General features: G+C 35.7%; 2 long non-coding RNA genes across 9 annotated transcripts in view; both read right to left on the bottom strand.

Moving 5' to 3' along the window:
* LOC147832306 (uncharacterized) overlaps positions 1–24,824 on the bottom strand; it is a 277,320-nt gene that overhangs the window by 70,704 nt on the left and 181,792 nt on the right. For 5 of the 8 annotated variants that reach the window (XR_015519097.1, XR_015519101.1, XR_015519102.1 and 2 more), the window contains one exon: positions 5,857–6,041. This is a non-coding gene — a long non-coding RNA (uncharacterized LOC147832306). Of the gene's footprint in view, positions 1–5,856; positions 6,042–6,447; positions 6,599–24,824 lie in introns of all 8 variants that reach the window. The other 3 variants (XR_015519098.1, XR_015519099.1, XR_015519105.1) reach the window with 1 other exon arrangement.
* LOC147839434 (uncharacterized) lies at positions 19,884–24,028 on the bottom strand. Its single transcript, XR_015519220.1, has 2 exons — positions 21,445–24,028; positions 19,884–21,233 (listed from the first exon to the last, which is right to left on the bottom strand). It is a non-coding gene; the product is annotated as an uncharacterized LOC147839434 (long non-coding RNA).

Genomic DNA, 24,824 nt, shown 5'->3' with positions numbered 1-24,824 from the left:
AAAAAACTGCGGATCCAAATGCAGCATTTAAACATGTTTAATGAAAAAAAGTATAACAAAAGAAGATAAAACTAAAATAAGGCAAAACAAACCAAGAACCACAAGGACATCATGGGAGCAAAAAACAAAACAAAAACAACAGACAACAAGAGGGGAAAACAAACTGAAATATATAGTCCTCGTAATCAGTCTTTGACAGTCCTCCTGCTGTGTGTGTGTAATCAATAGTGATCCGGAACAGCTGTGTGCGAGTTGCATGACAGGACTTGTAGTTGGATATTGTGTGTGTAGTTCACCATCGATCTACTGTCCCTAGATCACTGGTTATCGTTACACATTCATTATTGTATTTTATTTTTATTTTTATTTATACAGACAGACAGACAGACAGACAGACAGACAGACAGACAGACCGACCGACCGACCGACCCACCCACCCACCCACCCACCCACCGACCGACCGACCGACCGACCGACCGACCGACCGACCGACCCACCGACCGACCCACCCACCCACCGACCGACCGACCGACCGACCCACCGACCGACCGACCGACCGACCGTAGGTAGGTAGGTTCATACGTAGGTAGGTAGGTAGGTATGTAGATAGATAGACAGACAGACAGACAGACAAACAGACAGACAGACAGACAGACAGATAGATAGATAGATTATGACAGATTATTAAGATAAATAATGAAATACATAAACACTCAAACCAAAGCTCTGCATTCAGTATCTTAATTTGTCAGGTCATTGCTTAAATTAAATAATCCCAGCGGTGTAAATGGGGTGCAGGGCAGATCAGTGAGGTGAGTGTGTTTTATGTGTTCTGCAGTGGTGTGTGACACACTGACTCTGACCTGTGAGCTTATGCTGGAGTGAAGCAGACTGGATCGATACCACATTAATAGCCATGGGTCTTGTTTCCAATTGCACCCCCTGTAAATTCTCATTCTCGTTCTGTATCTCTCATTGCTTTTATACTGGCATTCTTCACCTTTCTCTCTCTCACACACACACACATGCACAATCATATACTTGCATATATGGTTTACAGGATCTCTCCATAGGCATAATGCATTTCAAATACAAGTTCAAATGCTTATTATATGGCCTTACTCTACCTGTATACCCATTGCACAATGATATTGTCACTTTTTATTTAGCAATTACTCATGCCTACAGATATTCAATTAGGAAAAATGTATATTATAAATATGCCAACCCCACTCTAAACCACAACCCCAAGTATATTATAATTTATTTTGTATATTTTGTGAATAACGTTTTTTTCAGAGAATGATAAAATGACAGAGAAATAGATGGACAGATGGACTGGCAGATGGACGGATGAACGGACAAATGAATGAATGGATGGATGGATGGTTGGATGGATGGATGGATGGATGGATGGATGGATTGACTGATGGGGCAGACAGATAAAAAGATAGATTGCTGAACAGACATACAGATAAAAATAGACAGACGGATGGTCAGGTAAAAAGTTAAATTGATGGAGGGACTGACAGATGGACAGATTTAAAAATAGATGGACAGACAGACAGATAGATAAAAAGATAGATACATTGATGAATGGACGGATATACATATAAGAAAAAAGATAGATGGACCAACAGACAAAAACACAGATCCATGTTGGACAGATAAAAAGATAGATAGATGGACAGACAGACAGACAGACAGACAGATAAAACAATAGATAGATTGATTAATAAACAAACAGATAAAAATATAAATCGATGGACAGACAGATGGACAAATAAAAACAAAATAAATGAACGGAGAGACAGACAGATAAAAATACAGATCGATTGACTGATGGACATGCATAAAAAGTTATATTGACAGACAGACAGACAAAAAGATGGACTGATGGAGGAACGGACAGAAAAAAATGAAGATATATTGATGGATGGATGAACAGAGAAAAATACAGATCCATGCTGGACAGATAAAAGATAAATTGACTAATGGGCAGACATACAGTATAAACAAATAGATTGACTGACGAATGGACGAACAGATAAAAGATAGATTGATGGACAGACAGACAGATGGACAGATAAAAAGATAGATAGATTGATGGATAAACGATGAGATAAAAATATAAACCGATAGACAGATGGAAAGAGAGACAGAGATAAAAAGATAGATTGACTAACGGATAGACAAACAGATGAAAATGTAGATCAATGGGCAGACAGACAGATAAAAATATTGATTGATGGATGGATAAAAAAAAGTAGATTGATGAATTTACGGAGACAAAAAGAGAGATTGACTGATAAACAGATGAACAGATAAAATGATAGATTGATGGATGGACAGATCAAAAATAGATGGAGACAGTTAAAAATATAGATAGATAGAATGATGGATAGATGAACAGATACAGATATAGATCCATGGATGGACAGATAGAAAACAGATGGACAGTAAGACATATAAAGTGATTGATAGATTAATGGAAAAACAAACAAAAATATAGATGTATGGATGGACAAAATCACTATGGACAGACAGATTGATGTATGGACAAACTAATAAAAATACAAATTCAAGAACCCACAGATAAAAAGATAGATTGATGGAGGGATGGACAGATAAAAGATAGATTGATGGAGGGATGGACAGATAAAAGATAGATTGATGGAGGGATGGACAGATAAAAGATAGATTGATGGAGGGATGGACAGATAAAAGATAGATTGATGGAGGGATGGACAGATAAAAAGATAGATAAATTAATACAAAATTAGATCTACAGAGATAGAGAGATAAAAAGAGATAGATTGACGGTTGGATGGACAGATAAAAAGATGGATTTGTTGACAGATGGACAGATAAAAAGATAGATGGATGGACAGACAGACAGACAGATAAAAAGATAGATAGATTGTCTGATGGACGGACAGATTAAAAGACAGATTAATGGTTGGATGGACAGATAAAAAGATAGATGGAAGGACAGATAAAGATACTTGACTGTCTCCTGTTTGATGGATAGACTGACGGAAAGACCGATTAAAAATAGAAGGACAGACAGATCAAAATATAGATAGATTGATAAATGGACGAACATAAAAATATAGATCCATGGACGGACAGATAAAAAAGATTGATGGAAGGATGGACAGATAAAAAGATACGCTAATGGACATGCGGATAGAAAATATAGATAAACTGATGGATGGATGAACAGATATAGATATAGATATAGATAGATTGACAGGCAGAAAGACAAAAATATAGATGTATAGTAAGGATGGACAGATCGAAAGATTCAAAAATAGATGGACGAACAGACAGACAGATGAAAAGATTGACGGATGGACAGATTAAAAATAGATGGAAAGACAGATAAAAATATAAATAGATTGATGGATGTACAAACAAATAAAAATATAGATTCATGGACGGACAGATAAAAAGATAGTTTGATGGACCGACAGATAAAAAAATAGATGGGTGATACAAAATTAGTTCGACAAAGATAGAGAGATAAAAAGAGATAGATTGATGGTTGGACGGACAGATAAATGGATATTATCTGATGGATGCACAGATAAAAAGACAGATTGATGGTTGGATGGACAGACACACACATTAAAAGATGGATGGACAGATAGATAGAGACACTTGACTGTCTCCTGTGTGAAGGGGACACTAGAGACTTGTTCTGCATCTACACTGTCATGTAGAAGAGTTCATCCTTAGAGCACAGCATCTGAATTCAAACGCTGGGACTCTGTGATCATCTCACCAAGGCACAAGTGTTAAACTTTAATCACAATGTCACATTGCATATAAGCTGAAGAGGACAGAGCAGCACCTCTTAGTCATGGCTGAGGGCCTCTACTCCCCAATCACTCAGCGGGATGAGATTGATGATGACAAGCCTTAACGGAAGAACACAAGGACATATCTGTTGTTGAAAAACTAGTTACATGGCAATTCCTGAGGGAACGGACAAACACGCCAGTTAAACTGATATTTATAAAACTATAATGCTGGATTTTGAGGCCTCAAGTGCGGTGGCTGAAGACTGACACATCAGGGGGTAATTCAGCCCAGAGAAAAATCATGGCTTATGTAATTTTAAAGCTGTATGCTTTTTTCATAAAACACAAAAGGGCATCTTTTGTATAAAGTCCTACTATTTTAAAAATAAATGTTGCATTTCAGTTCATTTTGTTTTAAGCATGAAAAATATTTTTACAATCTCAAGTACCCTTTTCCACTATAGAGAGCTTGAAAATCTTCCTTGGTGGTCTTCATCAGAATCAGAATTAGAAAGAGCTTTATTGCCAGGTTTGTTTACACATACCAGTATTTGTTTGTGTGACAGAAGCTTCTACAGTGCAACAGAATGACAGAGACAAAAAAAAAAACAGATAATATATTTTAAAAATAGAAGTAAACATTGAATGCAAATATACAAATTGACAGGTGAATGTACAGGTATAGTGCTATATTTAACGTTATATGTGCAGCTGTTGTTTGCAAATTGGCACACAACGTATGTTTTAAAGGGGTGGTCCAGGGTGTATTTTTATGGCTTGTTTGTGTTTATAAGATGCAAAGCAATGTGTGCTCATGCTTCATTTGAAAAAAATCACATTATTCATGTACAGTCGAAGTCAGAATTATTTGCCCCCCTGTTTATTTTTTTCCCCAACTTCTGTTTAATGAAGACATTAATGAACATTTCTAAACATAATAGTTTAATAACCCATAATAACTTATTTATTTTATCTTTGCCATGATGACATATATATATATATATATATATATATATATATATATATATATATATATATATATATATATATATATATATATATATATATATTTTTTTTTTTTAATTCAAAGGGGAGCAAATAAATGTAGTTCTTTAAAGTGGCAGATTTTAAGCTCTTTAGTGATCTTCATCGGCTGGATAGCTGGTGACTGAAACAATCACTACTGTCATGTAATTTGTTTTTATATGTTTTGTTTAATGCAAACATTATAAATGCTTTGGCAGTACATATGTAACATGTCACGCCAATAAATCAAGTTTGAAATAAATTTGATTAGAAGGAGTTGAAATTTTTTGATTTCATTTATACTGAATATACAATCATGTCAATGTCTTGTACCTAATCAAAGGTCTATTAACATGGCAATATTCCATAAAAAATAAGAAGTCAATTCTGATGTTATGATGACTATAAAAATGTACCACATTTAAACACTGAATGGCCACTTACAGTTTTAAAATAACAAAAATAACATTAATATGTGAACAAATACAAGTAAAAAGACAAGATATCCAGTCACTATAGTAGTGGGTATATTCTGCCATTATATATTTATATTTGATAGAAAATCTTCTTCAATGTACTGTACATTATAAAAAGAAAAGAACAGTTCAGATTTTATGCATAAATTTCATTTTGTGCTCCACAAAATAAAGAAGTTACACCGGTTTGGAATTAAATAAGGGTTAGAAAATTTTCCTATTAGTGAAGGTTTCCTTTAAAAGGAGTTTGAAAAAAGTTTTACATGCCTTTGTGTGAATATCCATTACATGCTGCTTTATTGCATCATAAGTCAAATAATATGCACCATTAAATATGAATTTGTAGCTTGAAGTCCTTGCAAAAAAGCTGCCTTTAAACCCTTTGGAATTATTCTAAATCAGGGTTTTTGTTTCACTGCCTTTGCTTCTAACACTCACTCAGTCAAGTAACATTAAAAGCATAAAGTGACTGTGGATGATATTACATCTCACAATCTGTCTTACTAATACCCCAAATACTCCTGGGATTGTGTGTGTATACCACTGACCTGGAAAGATTGTGCGCTTCACAGCTCGATGGCAAGGGCTTGTTTAATTTCATTGTCTTTTTTGCCTACAGGAGATCTTCTCAAACTATTTCACAGTTGAAATCGGGAACTGCTCATCATGACACATGAAAACTCCCATCCATCTGTTCGCTGAATCGGGTGATATAAAAAGTTGAATCCATCACCTATAATGGGTTAAAAAAAAGGGTAAATTAAATTTCTGTGGAATGAAATTAGTAGGCATTCACACTTGAAAAATAGAAATGTGACGAAAATACAGCATGGTAAAATTATATATGATTTTTCTATCTTTATTAAGGTCCGATGTTGGCCATGATGTCTATAATAATGGACTGCAATGGACTGTGGCTAAGTTGTTTTTGTAAATTAAACTGTATTTAACTGTAATATGAGTTGCATTTTACTGTCCCGGTTATGGGTTTGTGTGCACCTTCTGTGTTTGTATTATGCCACTTGTGTGAGTTGTCAAGTGGTTGTGTTTTCCTTATGCGTTCCCCATGTGCGTTTATTTTGGTCATGTGTTATGCTTGTTATTTCCTTACGCCGATCAACTGTTGTTCGTTTCCATACCTGTTTCAGGGCAGCGTTTTCCTTGTTTTATTGCCAGTTTGAAGTTACTCTCTGCATCTCCGTCAGGACTCTTTGTAGCATTGTGCATCGAAATCTCCCTAGTGCTGTTCTATCTGGTTGACCATCCACGGGACTTTTCACAGCATTATTTCTGCAAATATATTTTGACGGGGTTTTTTTGTGTTTATATTATTTTGTGCACCTATTCTTGTGTGACACAGGTCACTAATATATTGGAACTTAAAAATGGATTCATCCTTGATATTTCTTTTATTCAGCGTGACATTCACGGTAGGACATTTTTGCGGTATGTTACTGTATTTTAAATTTGCATTGTGGAAATTACTTTATATTTTACAATAAAGATAAACAATACTTTAAATACCTACAGTATACAGCCTGATAAATGGTGCTGAAAATGTAAATACAGTATTTTTGTTGTAATTGATTTACAGTAAGTTACTGATGAACTGCTACCAGTAAGTTACTGTATGTTCAACAGGTAATTATTAACAGTGTATTACAGGATTAAATAAATATAGAATGGCAAATGTTGTACTTTAAAATCACTACAACTAAGGAGCCAAGCACAACAGAGGAACTGGGTTTTTTTAACTGGGTTTTTACACTCGTTTTGGTGAAAAAGTGTAGAAGTTGGCATGAAACGCAAGTTAAGATTGTCCTTTATCCCCCTATTGAGAAAAAAAAAAAAATGGTTGGGCAGTGCTTGATTTTGTTCCTGTGGGAATTGGCTGTTTTAGGCATGGGCAATGTGGGTGATCACCCAGGGCTGCATTTTGCTAGGGGAGACACAATTTCGCTTTTCACTTTCGTCCGCCCTGACTTTCTTCCACTGTGGCAATCCCTGATTAATAAAGGGACCAAGCTGAAAAGAAACTAAATGAATTGATGGATTTTTTTGAGTAAAATGCTTAATAGTCATAACCGCTTTAATGATATATGCTAACCTAAGCTAAAAGTTCACCTGCCAGACCTGGAGGTTGGCTGGATGGTTTCAAAAGTGTTTTTTTAAATTGGCTTAAATCAGTAAATATATAAAATTCAACACAAACAAATAAAACAGAATAAAATACAGACATACATAAAACCAACTGTGCCAAGCTATTGCACCATCTTAAGCCAGCTGTTTTTTTTTTTTTCAGCAAGCATATTCAAACCAAACCCCCATAGCAAATCCATCTCTCTCATCTTTAATCCAAAGTCCGTCCATCCGCAGCAGTCATCCGTGAGTTAGCTATGAGCCCAAGCCTAGTGAACCAAAAACTCCACTTCACTGTGTATTTACCACAGCGGTCAGAGCTCAATTAAACAAGCTGACCTGTTCATGAAGACATCATCGCTGACCTGAACGCAGTACAATGACACAATGCCTGTGCTTTATGAAGCAGGAAAGCTTTGGAAGTGTTTACCTTCACACTCTCAAATCGATCTGACTTACATTGACCTTATCATCACCTGCAATCATTCTCAGCCTGGCCCTGGTTTGTTTGTACAGACAAATCACCTCACTTTCGACTTGCTGATGTGTGTGTTTGTGTGTGTGTTCATCCTTGCCTGTCAGTAGAATTAGATGCTCCAATAGTGAAGGTTGTAGTTGCTGAGATGGATGCATTTCATATTTTGTCATAATTTCTTACAGAGGTGAAAGTACAGGTCTTCTGAGAGATACTTCTGTTCAAGCTGTGGTGATTATTTTGGTACAGTTGAGCTTTTTTTTTTTGTGGGACATTATACAATTATGAAATTTGTTTTATATTTGTGCATTATATTTTATATATCTATTATAAGATATATCATTTTAAATAAGACAACACATTTGAAAATATGATTTATGAATATGATACGCTATATCACACCAATAGTAGTCTAGCTCTCTGGTGGGCTCTTGTGGAGGGCGTGCATTAGTCCTTAGTCTCCCACCAGTACCGATATACAGCCATATCGCACTGCTACTCGTGTGACATAGCGTTTATGCAACAGTTCAACAGCATAATTGTGTATATAAAAAAGAAAATCAAATATGGAGTATCAAAAGTCCTTTTGTATGAGGAACTACTTTCTTCCACTGTTCATTCACATCTGCAGCTGACATGAGAACAGCAGAAATTGTTGCTAATTCACAAACGTCACTTTAGAGCTGGTGTTTGAATGATTCTCTTGCTTAATGTCTAAAGTGATGACAAAACAGGTGATTTTGCTCACATTTTAGGATTATAAGGCTGAACAACATGAATTGCCATCAGTCTACAGAGATTTTCTAGTATTTCTCGGTTGCAATCCGGATTTCACAACCCCGAAAGATCCAGAGCAAAGCAAACACCCCTAGGAAACATGCCTATCCAACTATAGGGTTGGCCAGGGGTGTTTCCTAGGGGTGTTTGCTTTGCTCTGAGTGGTGGGCGTAAATGAAGAGTCGGGGCAGGGGTTGGTTGCCGCAGACAATTTTGAAAAGGGGTTGGGGAGTCGTGGAAGAAAGGGAAAGTGAACAGCGGACAAGGGAGGAGGGGGATTGGTAAAATGAGGTGCCGGATCAGATTTCAGAGGTGCCGGATTCGGAGTGTTCCAGTACAAATTAAGCCCTATATATAAAGTTAAAGTCAATATTATTGGCCCTCCTTTACATTTTTTTACTCTTTTTAAAATATTTCCCAAATGATGTTTAACAGAGCAAGGACATTTTCACAGCATGTCTAATAATATTTTTTTTCTACTGGAGAGTTATATTTGTGTTATTTCGACTAGAATAAAAGCAGCTTTTTTTTTTTTTTAAGAACCATTTTAAGGTCAAAATTATTAGCCTCTTTAAGCTATATTTTTTCGATTGTCTACAGAACAATAAGTTATTAAAACTGTTATGTTTAGTACAGTGTTGAGATGATCTTGAAACAGAAATTGGGGTAAAAATAAACAGTGGGGCTAATAATTCAGGGGGGCTAATAATTCTGACTTCTACTGTATATATAATCAAGGCACAATTATTGCATAACAAATTGACATACAGCAGCAAATACAATATCATGCATTTCCATTTTTTACAGGGTTTCCACTAAATTTTCAAAAACTTTTTGAAGCACCATCAATTTCAAATCAAGCACCATGAAAGTGGTAACCGTACATAAAGTTTCACTTACACTTAATATTTACACAGACTGTTTGATTTTAGAGCTTTAATAAAACATTTGGAATTCAACACTGGTATTCTAATAAAATATTGATAAAATGCGCATTAGTTATAGTTTTTGTACATGATTTAAATTTAGTGTTTTTAAATGGGGAATTTATCTTTCTATTTTTTTCATTCTGTTTTTATTTTAGAAATAACATCATAAACTCATTAATTGAAGAACTCTTATTTGTTTAAGTACTTTCCAGCCCTCGAATCCATATGTGTGAAATTCAACTCCTTTCAAGAAGCGTGGGAATCTTGTATTTGAATTTCTTGTTATGGTAACTTAAAAAAAAAATACATGGAATTGTTTTTTTTTTCAAATGATTGCTAGCGTATGGAAATTTATCAAAACCCAGTGGCATGAACTTATTAAAAGACTTACTGTACTTATTGATTATGCAAATGTACTAAAAATTTTTAAAATAAAATTTCAAAGTGCACAAATATGTTTCATCGATTTGATTTTGCTGATTTTATTGATTAAATAAAAAGATGTCAGTTGTTTTAAATTTAAATGAACTAAATCAACTCTAAGAAAACTCTTGATTTTCCATATAGTTTATTATACATATTTTCACACTGTATTATCCACTGAATTACCAATGCATTCTGTTGTATTTTAAAGGCGAAAAAATGTTAAATGTAATTTCCTTAAGATTTATTTTCTGAGTGAAGCTGAATTATATAAATCCAAATATCTTGAAGACTATTTCACAGTGAAAAACCATTTGGGATCTTTATATCACACCTTCTAAAAGTACCTTTAAAAACCCCATCCAAAAACACATTAAGAGAGTCAAACAATTGAACAAATACCTTTCTAAAGAACTGCACACTACACACAGTATTTATGCACAAGTGTTTGAGTGCTAAAAAACTGAAACTTTTTTTTTTGTGTGATGACTTGGTCTGCCTGAATGTAAAATAAAGTATATGTTAGACAGCTGTGACATGCACAGTAGCTCTCTGCTCACTATAATTGCTTTGGTGGGAGGAGAAAGCTCCATTATTTCCACTTATCAGACTGACACTGTAACGCCAATAAAAGAAAAGAGGTGTGAAGCGAGTGACAGGTGAACTCCAGCCGACAGGACTTTGACTGGCTCCTCACATCTGCCTTCAACCTGCTGAGAAGAACAAGTCTTTATATATAGCTATCATTACTGCAGCGCAACGTCTCTCTAGAGCAATACTGCAAGCCACAGTATCATAACTGTTTATGTCAACAGGAGGCAGAATATAACTTTGTTTACTGGGATCTCAGCATTATTAGCTTGTCACATAAAACATGACAATTCTGAAATCAAGCAGCCCAGAACTAAGACTTTATTCTACTTTTTTTTTTTTTTCTTTTTAATTAAAGGCCTCCTGAAATGTTCTGTTTAGGACAATAAGGTGGGGCATATTGAGTAGCCCCTCCCCCTTTTCTTAAGACAGCCAATAAAGTTTTGTATATATCCCATCTTTATATCCTAGTTAATATCGCAGATATATCAAGATGTGTTTATGCTTAAAAACAGACATAGCCCACTCTAAATTACAGTTGAAGTCAAAACTATTATAATTTTTCTTTTTCAAATATTTCCCAAATTATGTTTAACAAAACAAGGAATTTTTCACAGTATTTCCTATAATATTTTTTTGTCTGTAGAAAGTCGTATTTGTTTTATTTCGGCTAGAATAAAAGCAGTTTTTATTTTTGTAAAAACCATTTAAGGTCAATATTATTAATTCATTTAATTTTCTTCAAGAGCTATGCTTATTTAAAATAAGATAATTATCATATTAATCAAACTTCAGTTTTGTCGAGTGCATTGCTTAATTTAAATTGTTCATTTTTTTAGTAACATCAGTATGACACTAATGAGAGTGAACCTTTCCCTCACAGAAGTTACAGATTGGTTTTTATTTTATTTTGTTTTATATTTATTTGTGAACCTAGTGCTTTTAAAATGTGCTTCACTTATTGTTTTTGCTTCATCCATCAAGATAATAATCATACTAAGTTTTATTCAATTATGGCCTTTGGTTTTTATGAAGACTGAGAATCCCAATGAAAGTCTATAAAGGGCGTGTATTTTACGCCAAGAGTGCCTTTCTTGACACAACACCAGTTGCACAACGCATGAGCGGTGTGTGAGCTGCGCATATTTTTTTCAGCATGCATGTTCACAACCAAGATTCATACCGTGAGCGGGAATGCAAGCAGCTAGTCAGCATTCGGCAGGAGCGGTGCGTGAGGGTATGTTTTCTGCGCGTATGCATCAGTTTGTTTTTGATTACATTGCTTTCACAAGTGTTGATTTAGTTTCACATAAAGATTAGCAACTTTATATAATGACAAAAGTCTTTAAAACCGTCTTTATTATTAAGAAAAAAAATATTTCACAGGGATGATTTTTCTGCATGAGAAAATGAATATGTGGTGTGAGAGCGTGAAAATACTGTCAATTGCGTGACTCTCACGCTGAATGAGTGAGAGTTGACAGCACTGGTATATGTTTAACGTAGCGGATGCCCTTCCAGCTGCAACACAGTAATGGGAAATACTCATACACAATCTCAAACAAACACACACACATACACACACACAACGGCCTATTTAGTTTATTCATTTCACCTATAGCGTATGTCTTTGGACTGTGAGGAAAACCGGAGCACCCGGAGGAAACCCACGCCAACATGGGGGGAACATGCAAACTCAATCCAGCAACCTTTTTGCTGAAGGCAACAGTGCTAACCACTGAGCCACTGTGCCACTTGGTCAATATTATTTGCCCCCTTAACCACTATTTCTTTCGATTGTGTACAAAACAAACCACTGTTATAATTACTTGATGCATTAACTTGCCTAGTTAACCTAATTAACCTAGTTAAGCCTTTAAAGTCCATCTATTAGCCCAATGACGAAACTAACAGCATGGTCGAAGGTTAAAAGCATGTGAGCCTTTTCTAGTGCTTCTGAAAAGAATTCTGTTATTTATTAGAGTTTAATTATATTTGTTTTTCAGCTGCGAATTAAATCTGACTTTTTTCAATTTTAAGTGATTCATAAATGTAAAATATCATTTACTCAAAGATAAATACAAAAGTTATAAATGTATAAAGTATGTTGCAGCATATAAGTCTCTGATTCAAAAGCCCTGAGGCTCATACACTGCAATGGGGCAACTTGCCTACAACATTCCAATGACACATCTCTCCCTGAAATACTCAGAACAAGCAGCCAAATTCAAGACAACAAAAGCTTCCTTGCCTGGTGGGGAGTTTGGGGTGATAACTATTTGCTCTATAGGGGCAGGGCGTCTGGCAAAGATTTTATCAAAGCTGATAACCAGATCGGCATATACAAGTTAAATTGTGAAATATTACAGTGAAATTAAGACCACTTTACCAAGCACACAGAGACATTGAAAATGATACCAATCGTGAATATAGAGCCACAAGATACACCATATTAAAAACTTGGGACATTTTTTCATGAAATGTGAGTGATCTGCTCTGATGGAGAAGGTAAAGGTCAGCAAGTGAGGCTCAGAGCGAAAGGAGTGGAGTGAGCTATCTCGCATTCCCACCTGGTGAGGTGTAGAGCCAATTGTGTCTGTGTTTCCAGCCCATGCTTGTATTGTCAAAGACATCAAAGTATCTGTGGTATCTCAGTATCTTGCTGTATACTAGTATTTAAGCCGAGTACCATTATCTATTATTGTTGTCATGTTTGTAAAGCACTTTGGTCAACATTTAAGGTGCTAAATGAATAAAGTTGACCTTGAACTTGACAAATATCTTGTACAATATTTTGTACTGTAAATATGGCAAAGATAGCAGAAATCAGTTATTAGAAATGAGTTATTAAAATTATACTGTTTAGAAATGCTATTAAAAATACATATTATTTCTGTTAAACAGAAATTGGAAGGAAAAGTACAAGAGGGGTAATAATTCAGGAGGGCTAATAATTCTGACTTCAAATGTACATAAATTCACACGTAACCATGTCAACTGTCATGGAATAACTGAGGAAAGGGGTGGTTTTAACCTTTCTAGAGGAGATGTTGATTAGTTTCAAATATAAAACTAGGAAGTTTTGTGCATATCCAGTGGCATAGACATAACCATGTTTGCACCTTGATGTAAAAACAACATTTAAAAAATTAGGTCAAAAATGCAATTTTAGGCTACATCTACACTAACATTTAAAAATGGCGTTTTCATCTAAAATTGTTCAGTGCATCATTTTCAATTATTTCCATCATCACACCAAAACGTTTATATAGTACTGTGCATGCACACAGATGTAAGAAGCTTTTACCTGCATTATATCCGGCTGCAGCTTATTTACTTTCCATCTCTTTGAAATGGTGTGGCAAAATGTTGCAGCTGCAATAAAAATAGCTTCTAATAAACATTCCATGTCCTTTGAAGAGAGGCTATATGGATTATATACATACTGATATTAATCTTAAATAAAGCTGACAAAATGGACAGCATTTAAAACATCAGCTGATTTGGTCACATGACTAAAAAGCATTATCGTTTTATAAAGCCTCCATTTTCACAGTCCACACTGCAAAACAAAAATGGCATTTTTGAATGTATTCATTTTGGATTTAACCCTTTAAAAAGATGACTTTTCGTGTCATAAAAATGCTGCCTCAAAGACAAAATGGAGATAAAAATATGCGATTTTAAATGAAAACATATTAGTGTGGACATGGCCCAAGCTGTGATATCAGAAGAAAATCATTGATTCTGAGCAGGAACTAAACATTTTGAATGCTTATATATTCTAAATGCACATTTTATGACTCTTTTGGTCACAAAAAAAATAAAAAATAAAAATGGTTCGGAACAAGTCAAAGAGAATAAACAATGACAGTGTTTTCACTTTTGTGCAAACAATCTCTTTACGACTTACATAATGATACTTACATTAATTCAAGGGGACTTGAAATATACCGCCGGTGGAAGTTTAGGGTTTTTCCCAGCATAAACAACATCTGATCGGCTGTCATCTATCTGCCTGTATTTCACACAGGTGAGAAAATACTCAAAAATAGCAGGTGGAAATCATTTCTCACTCTTTTTAAAACCGTGAGATCTCTATTGAGAATGTCCCTGTGAAACTTCCCGCTATCAGAAAGATCCAGTGAAACACTTTGACACTTTCTGACTTCAATTTGCAGCTCTACTGTAATCAGAGATTCTCAATCGCATGGTTGTTTGACAGACAAAGACACTGTTAAATGAAGTAGATTGCTATTCTGAAGGTGTTTGAGTTTATGGGATGTAAGAGCACATTAGGATTCTTGAATCAACAAAAAGCTAATGTTGTTTGCTACTTTTTAAAGGTCCCAATTAAGTGTTTTGTGTGTATATATATATATATATATATATATATATATATATATATATATATATATATATATATATATATATATATATATATATATATATATATATTAATAGAGTGTACTGTAGCTGTTTATGAAGTTAAAAAGTCTAAAAGCTAAAAACTGGATAATTTACACGTTTAAAAAAGGAATTTATTCTGAGCCATTGAGAAGACAAATACACTTGAAGTCAAAATTATTACCTCCCCCTTTTTATAAATATCTCTTTAATGGAGAAAAGATTTCTTCGACACATTTCTAAATATAAAAGTTTTAGTGACTAATTTCTAATAACTAATTTCTTTTATCTTTGCCATGATGATAGTAAATACTATTACTAGATCTTTTTCAAAACACTTCTATACAGCTTAAAGTGACTTTAAAGGCTTAACTAGATTAATTGGGTTAACTAGGCAGGCTAGGGTAATTAGGCAAGTTATTGTATAACAATGGTTTGTTCTGTAGACTATCGGAAAAAAAAAAACGCTTAAAGGCACTGTGTAAAACATTTGGCAGAACAGTTTGCAGTTCACTTTGCTGTGGTGACCCCTGAAATAGAGACTAATCTGAAGGAAAATGAATGAATGAATGGTTAGAAACACTTTTTTCAAAGGCTGGATTCTTAAAAAGCGGCAGATACTATTGGAGCTGTATAACTCACACCTTTATTTGCACATTTTTGGAAAGTTTCTTTCTTTTTCAATTCCAAGAGAATCACTTTCACAGAACTCTATAGCCACCAGATGTTGAAACATCTCAAATTCTCATATTTGTTATGAGTCATACTTCAAGACTGTTTTGATCACGTGGACTGGGATATGTTCCGGGCAGCGTGTGACGACAACATTGACGTGTACTCAGACACATTTTCATGCTTCATCAGGAAATGCATAGAAGACAAGGTCCCAACAAAAACTGTTAGTATCTACCCCAACCAAAAACCATGGATCAATGGCGAAGTTCGAAGAGCCCTATTAGTGCGAGCTTCCGCTTATAAATTCAGAAATGCTGAGGAACAAAAAGAAGCAAATTACAACCTCACAATCTCTCCTGAACGAGCTCAAAACCGAGCTCGGCCGAAACCGAAACCGCCAGGACACTGTCTGTTTCTGTAGCGGATGTAAGGAGATCTTTCCGTCACGTGGACATTGGGAAAGCTACGGGCCCAGATGACATCCCTGGATGTGTACTTAAAGCATGCGGGGGTTTTCACGGACATCTTTAACCTCTCGCTCTCTCTGTCTGTGGTTCCCCTGCTGGAAAATCCAGCTTAAACCAGCCTAGGCTGGTTGGCTGGTTTTAGCTGGTCGACCAGGCTGGTTTTAGAGGGGTTTTGGCCATTCCCAGGCTGTTTTCCTGTCATTTCCAGCCTGGTCTTAGCTGGTCAGGCTGGAAAAAAAAACAGCTAAATCCAGCTAAAACCCTTCTGCAGCATCCGGTCGTGCATTAGCTGGCTGAAGGAAACACTTAACACACCACACACAGACTCTTCTATAACCCTCACTGCACACCATCAATAAGTAGCATGCACTTCACTTTAACCAATTGTTACGTAGCGGATGCACCCCGCTACGCACATAAATTTAAGGATAACCGCTATAAAAAGTGGTCACCCGGAGTCCCCGTTCCTGCTCCCCAAGCACACACACACAGGCCAAGTTGTCAAAAAGGGGTATTAGATTTATTAAACAAAAAGGTCAAAATCAGATTCAGGGAACAAAAAGGCCAAAACAACAAACAAAACAAGGTACGCTACCTAATAATGAACCTCTTACCTATACCAAAAATAAAGTTCCATAAATAAAGCATACAATTCTAACCTCCATAACTAGCCACAAAACAGGAGAAAACTGGACAAAAGAAAAAAGGCCTTCCCTTTGAACATTCAGCATTAAGGTAAATATTAGCCACAGCTAACACATGATACCGTCCTAGTACCGTATTTAACAGAGTATCTCACCAGATGACTTTGAAACAGGGTTGGAGAAAGGCATTACACAATCAGCCACCGCTAATGCAGGTTACCGTCCTATTACCGTATTTAACAGAGTATCTCACCAGATTACTTTGAAAAAAAGGTTTCATACAGATTACTGCCGCACAGAGAACTCAGAGCGAACTGCTCAGACACACAATTGCGAGGGGAAACAGGAAGAGAACTCGATGAGGAGCGTCAACGGCGTGCCTTTATAGCTGGTGCCACCCCTCTCACAGCTGCACCTGATCTCCGAGAGATCGATAGATAAATGTGGAAACACACACAGGAACAATACACACTAGCATTGTCAAAAATACTGTTACTCAATATGTAACACCAATCCATACTTAAACCAATGCTGCCTACAACTATGTGGACACCTATTCATTGTACACATCGCTGTCAATTTAACATTGCTCCATTTTTTTTTTTTTTTTTTTGAGGAGTATGCTGTTGTATTTTGCATTTTGTTGTATTTGCTATGTCTGTATTTTGCACTGTCGTTGTATTTGCACTATGTGAAGTTTCATAAACTAATTTCAAGAGGAGCATGTGATATGATTGAGCACTACTGGCCACTCATCCGTAATCAGTAATAATCCAACCAGAGTGATACCAGCTTAATATAAATAGATCACTTTTTCCTTATTGCTCTTTGTTTTGGAAGAATACCCACTTCCACCCCATCTCCTCCTTTCTCTCCCCTTTCTAAAGGGGGAGCTATCAAGACCTACCTGATCTCGGATCCCCTGATATGCTTATTGACCGGGCGGGAGCCCTGGGCTCAAATATCTCCGAGCTCAGGGTTCTCTCCCAGGACATGCCAAACCTGATTTAAATGCCAAGCATATCTAAATAAGAACTCTTGAACTGTATTTGAACTGTAATCTGGAGCCAGCACCTAAGCTTTTCACTCATCATAGCACACGTGCTGCTGATGATGTGACAATAAAAGTGATTTGATTCGAGTCAGAATAGACTAAAAACACGTCAACTTTTTCAGTACACAGAGGTCAGTCAGGCTTTAGACTAAAACTAGCTTGCCAATACATCACTGCTGCATATTTTCTTTTTAATCAACCCCACTGACTTGACTTGAATTGACTGAATGCAGTTATACATAATAAATGAGCTGAGGACAGGACCTCTATATGACAGATATTATTATCACAGGCTTTCATTTGTAATACAGGAAGACCATGAAACATTTATCACATTTTCCTGCTTTAATTCAGCAGCTCGTCTTTATGTGTCTCTTTCACCATTTCTTTGGTGTAATATATTACTACATACTTGGCTCCATATGGCATTTTGTATTTTATAATTTAATATTAACAGACTGTAGATGTCCGTAGTGTCCACAGACTGGTGCGTTAAGTTTTGTTGTCATTCTGCCTGACTCAACGGTCATAATTATTTGTTAATTTGGTTGGGGGCAAACTCTGATGCTTTGTGACATTTTTTTTTCTGCAGTTAATATTTCAAAATAGTTGACTATAGTTGATTGATTAAAAAAAGTCAAGTTGATTATATTTGTTTGCATTTTATTTTTGTCTTCAGGCCCAGAAACATTTGAATCAATAGTCATCAATAATTGTACAGATTATCACTATTAGTTACCGACAGTGGTGGAAAGAGTACTGAAAAATTATACGCTAGTAAAAGTACTTGCCTAAAATTATCAACATTGAATCAGCTACTGATTATCCATACCAGACAACATTTTTATTTCTTTTTCTTCTTCTTATTGTAATTAATATTATTATCTGCCAATATATTGGTTATAGTCTTACAAATGTACTTGGTATCAGTTACCGATTAATGTATCAGTTACCGATTATCGGTAACAATGAAAAAATTATTACAATGTAATTTAAATTATAGGATGATACCGACTAACAAATGTTAATAAATTTCCCATTTTTAACTGTCTCCTACTATTATTATTATTATTATTATTATTATTATTATTATTACTATTATAAAAACCCCACCATACATAAAAAACACTCATAAATACACGCAGACTTCCTAAATCTTTTAACATTGTAATATATACTAGTCCAATTTGTGATTTGATTATGTGCAGTCTTTTAATTAGAAATGTGGGATATTCCATGACATTCAGTCTATCAAACAGTGAAATCAACAACTCTGTGACATTCAAATAACCAAATACCAAATATTACCAATCCGTGACATTCAGTCTATCAACCAGTCAAATCAACAACTCTGTGACATTCAAATTACCAAATACCAAATATTACCAATCCGTGAGATTTAGTCTACAGTCAAATCACCAACTCATATCACCAATTCAGCATATCATACATCAAAATGACAAATTCCTTGCCATTTAAACGATCAAATACTGAAATGAATAAAATCATAATATTTTACCAATTAAAATATAATAACCAGCAATAAATATTTTTTTCCAGTATTGGTATATCAAACAACCCTAATCTCACACACATACAGCGTAAGTCAATACTATTAGCCCTCTATTTATTTGTAGCCCTCTATTTATTCTTTTTCAAATATTTCTCAAGTGATATTTGATGTAGCAAAGAAATTTTAACAGTATTTCCGATAATATATTTTTTTTCTTCTGGAGAAAGTCTTATTTGTTTTATTTCAGATAGAATATAAGCAGCTTTTATTTTCATTGTAACCATTTAAAGGTCAATATTAATAGCCCTTTTAAGCCACATTTGTATTCAATTGTCAACAAAACCAACCCATGTTATACAATGATCTGCCTAACTACCATAACTTGCCTAGTTAACCTATTAAACCTTTAAATGTCACTTTAAGCTGAATAGTAATAATACTAGTATCTTGAAAAATATATTGTAAAATATTATGTACTGTCATCATGGCAAAGACAAAAGGTCAGTTATTAAAACTATTATGTTTAGAAACGTCTTCTTCTGTTAAACAGAAATTGGGAAATAATATACAGGGGGCTCATAATTCAGGAGGGCTAATAATTCTGACTTCAACTGTATAAAACTATTGATGTTAATAAACTGAATTGAAATTTGGAATCATTTTGCTTGCCACCCTGTTAACCCCACACTCCAGTAAGAAATTCAAAGGCTTATATTCTCAGTTTAATTACTCCGCAATCACTGCTGGTGTCTATTAAAGGTCATTCTGCCTGCTCGTTCTACAATACAAACAAATGGAGATTAATGAGACCTTTGTGTATAATATTTAGTCCTCTGCTGTGCCTGGTAAAGTCATCTTTATTTTGATAGGACGCTGCAGGGTTTCTCTGCGTGCTTGTTTAATTGATTGTCTTGTTTGGGTTTTTGGACAGCTGGAAGTCCGGAAGCCACTCAACCGTCTGTGTGCTGTGAGAAAAAAATAAAATAAAAAACTTTCGTCACCCTCCGCTTTTATGTGGGTTTACAAAGACCCCATTTAAATCTGTTATTGTCAACCGGCTCAAGTGATGCAATCACAAAGATAAGCTTAACTACATTTTTCAGTAGCTTTGATACGGTTTAATCATGCGGCTTTTCAATATTTCAGTACTTTCTGTCAGTGAGAGCAATGCTTGTTTAATAACTGATACAGTGCGTGGAGTCGGTTTTGTTCAGTGAATCAAAGAACTTATGAAGCAGTTCCCCAAATAATTATAAGATTATGCAGAAAAACAGAGATAAATAATGGTAATGGTTTCTTCTACATGTAAAGTACTTTTTTAAAGATACATCCCAGGTTAAAGAAATAAAGAAGTTTGCAATTGAGTTGGATTCTTTCAAACGGCTGACTTGAACACTGAATCATTTACCATATCTTACTGTAAAAATATCAATAAATAGTTATAGTTATTGAACAATAAATATAACAATATCGGGGGGGGGGGGGGGGGGGTGGGGGGGGGTTTGTCGTACTGTGCCTTTAAGGCTAGTCCTCCCCGCCTACCGTTTCTACGTGCCTTTCTGCCTGCCTTAATCTCCTCCCTCGGTTACGTCAGACAACAGACAGACTTAAAGGAAGAAGATCTCATGTAGTGTTTGTGAGAAATACTGCTGTAAGAACTTTACCAATGAGTATTTGTTGTGCAGTTGCATCGATGAGTCACACACAATGTCATTACAAAGTTCACGCGGGCACACACACACGCGCACACACACACACACACACACACACACACACATACACACACACACACACACACACACACACACACACACACACACACACACACACACTCAAAGATACACACGCGCATACACACAGCGCAGCAGACAGACACACACGCACACACGCACACACACAGAGCGTGTTTTTTTTTTTTGCAGGCATATGTGACAGGATAAAGGTTAATCTCCACTGCTGTATGGATATCTGTTATGTTAATGTACAAAATAAACCTGATTTAACGTCCACAAACCGTGATTGAAGCGTCTTCTATTGCGCACACACACACACACACAAAGATACACACGCGCACACACACAGCGCAGCAGACACACGCACACACGCGCACACACGCACACGCGCGCACACACACACACACACACACACACACACACACACACACACACACACACACACACACACACACACACACACACACACACACACACACACACACACACACACACACACACACACACACACACACAGACAGAGCGCGTTTTTTTTTTTGCAGGCATATGTGACAGGATAAAGGTTAATCTCCACTGCTGTATGGATATCTGTTATGTTAATGTACAAAATAAACCTGATTTAACGTCCACAAACCGTGATTGAAGCGTCTCCTTTTATAATTGTTCTGAAATGCGGCTGTGTTAATGAAGTAAAGTTGAAGTAAATGGCTGTCATTCATTACACACGTGCACTGTTTTAAAACACTTTAAACATTTGAAACTTACTCTTGATCACATTTAATGTTGATTGATAATCCTAGCGAAGTGAACAGACCTTTTATTTTTGGTTGCTTTGCGCACATCTGGTCTTGTTGATATGATTATACACATGACTACCAGGACATGTTAATACGCGCAGTTGTCAATCTATTTGGTGGGCGGGGGGACCGCACTCCTAAAGTTGTGGTCGGTCTGAAAACCATCCAATCGGTCCACCCTTTTTATGTTGTTAAATTAAAAAAAAAAGAGGACTGGGTGTGTTTATATCACTCTAATATGACGGTCTATACACTATATCTACACATATGTCTGTCCAAGTAGCTTGAAAAGTAGATTTTTCATCATAGGTGCCCTTTAAACTAGAACCGCCACTGTCCACGGGTCACGTGCATTCCAAACTGTTTGTTGTGATCCATATGGATCATGAATCAACCGTGATCCGTCACACCCCTTCTGTGCATTTAGCTCATGTTACTAGAACTAATACACTTTTCAATTCAGTCTGATTCTTTTAGATAACTCATATGAACATTGAATCACTTAGCTCAGTTTCCCACCCTCTAAAATATGTTTGACATACTTCCTACAAAACTGAAGTAGTTTGCTAGTGAATCTGGTTCTTTTAAATGACTCACATTTTATTCCATCTCTCAAACTGTAAAAACAGTTGTGCACTTGTGATTGGATGACAAAAACAGATGTTAATTCCATGTGCAAACAGCCCCAAGGACGGAAAAATTAGCGCCTCATTTTAATTCTTAAAGAGGGGCTGCTCATGGGAATGTATTTTCATGCATATTTGTGAGGGGATTTGAAGACATATCTTAAGGATTTATTTAACAGTCATCTCTATTTAAAGCAGGTTTTCAATTTGGCCACTCAAGGAACCGCTTGCATCTATATTAACAAACCGATTGAAGGACCCTGGTACATTAATTGTGTTGTGCACGAAGCCAAACTCCACAGGCTACATTGATGCATTTCAAAGAGCAGAATAATGTCATTTTCTGTCAAATGATGTGGAGGGAGAGAAGTCAGACGCAGCGGGATTAGTGATGACATGCCCCAGAAAGCCTTTTATTTCAAACAGAAATATGAATTAAAAAAGTGGATGCACAGGAGAAAAGGGCCCCGGGGTGTTTCAATCTATGAGGGTACAAAGAAAAGGAGTCACGGTATCTTCCCATAAATCTGACTTTTCTGTGTTTTGGAGCTGTGCGTGCAAAACGAGAAGCTGCCATAGAGATGAATGGCAATACTGACAGATAACATACTTTGGGTATATTAGACCATCTTGGTAGGCAGCAGGTGAGCTCGGAAATAAAGTTGGTCTGATTCTTTACCTTTATTTTTTTCTCTCTATCATGCTCTTCAAGACTATGTATCTGTAGTATTTATTTATTTATGCATTTAAACATAAATTAAGTATTTAAAGGTGCTGTATGTACATTTTTGACTCTTCTAAAGCAAAAAAATAAATAAATAAATAAAAAATACCATAATATGTTCACAGATATTTTAGAAACATGCTAAGTGAACGTTTTTGTTTATTTAAAGAAAAAATGCTAAAGTCAGATATTCCGCTTTAAAATGTGTTTTCCGTGCTGGATCATCTGTCTTGGTTTTGGTCCCTTTAACCAGCCCAATGCCAGTTCAGCCAATTACATTTCAGTACCCTGGGTTGCCTTGGCAGAAAACAGTGTATTTTATTGATCCAGTAATGACGGCTCTCAAATCATGCGTCCGCGACCAAAATGCGACCTCTAGTGGACAGTAACAGACTCTGAAATGAGACGTGGATGAAAAGTTCCACATGAGGTGGTTAGAATTTACCAAATAAGTTAAACTTAAACTTATTACGAATTTAAACTTTGGTTTACATTATAACCTTGTATACTGTAACAACATACTACACGAGATTTAGAATGAAAAAATTTAATATGTAAAGTCATCCTTCTATCGCGTGCCAATGCTTTTATTTAGAACACAAGTTAAATCAGTCTTTAGGCTTGATCATTAGGTACACTCATGATCATGTCGTTAATCTGGCAACCTGTGCTTGCGTGCGTTTTGAACCAGGAGTGCAATAGCTAGTTCAACCACTAGGTGTCAAACTTACCATACCTTTAAAGTAACAAAGTAAGGCTACTTTGTTTTATATATATTGTCAATTTATTTATCGGGGTGGCCACATCGGAATGAGCCTCCAACTTATCCAGCATATGTTTTACGCTGCGGACACCCTTCCAACTGCAACCCATCAATGGGAAACACTCATACACTAGACCTTGCAAACTCCACACAGAAATCCCAACTGACCCAGCCGAAGCTCGAACCAGCGACCTTGCTGTAAGGTGCTACAGTGCTATATATGAGTAATATTGAAGCATTCTTTAGTGTCACATGATTCTTCAGAAATTAGATGAGATGTTGATTTGATGATCAGAAAAAAATTGTCATTTAATTTAAGATTTTTGGAAAATGATAAATTAGGATTTTTTTTTATATGCAATTTTACTTGAAATGTATTTAAAATATAATTTTGTACCATACACGTCTTTATTGTTAGTTTTGATCTTTTTTTATCCATCTTTTGTGAAAAAACATCTTAATTATGAAATATTTTGAATAAGCAAAACATTTTGGGAAAAAAATATTTAAACTTTTATTTTATTTGTTTATTGATTGATTGATTTATGTTTGTTTATTTTATTTATGTTTTTATTAAAATTGCTACAGATCCAGGCTTAGAGGTCAGCCAATACATCTCATACCTCTGTCTATTGTAAATGTAGCTGCAGCCTTGTCTTGCCTCTACGAAAAATCCATTGGGAATCAAGTCAGGTCGTCTGCATTCTGCTTGCGTACACAAGTGCGTATTCAGCTCAGCCTGTAAATCAATTAACAGGAGACAAAAGCCTGCTGTCAGA

Source organism: Danio rerio, chromosome 20, assembly GCF_052040795.2.
Source record: "Danio rerio strain M-AB ecotype USA chromosome 20, GRCz13ab, whole genome shotgun sequence".
In the NCBI taxonomy this organism is placed as follows: Eukaryota; Metazoa; Chordata; class Actinopteri; order Cypriniformes; family Danionidae; genus Danio; species Danio rerio.
Note: the sequence above shows the minus strand (reverse complement) of the source record. Positions and strands in the feature narration are given on the sequence as shown.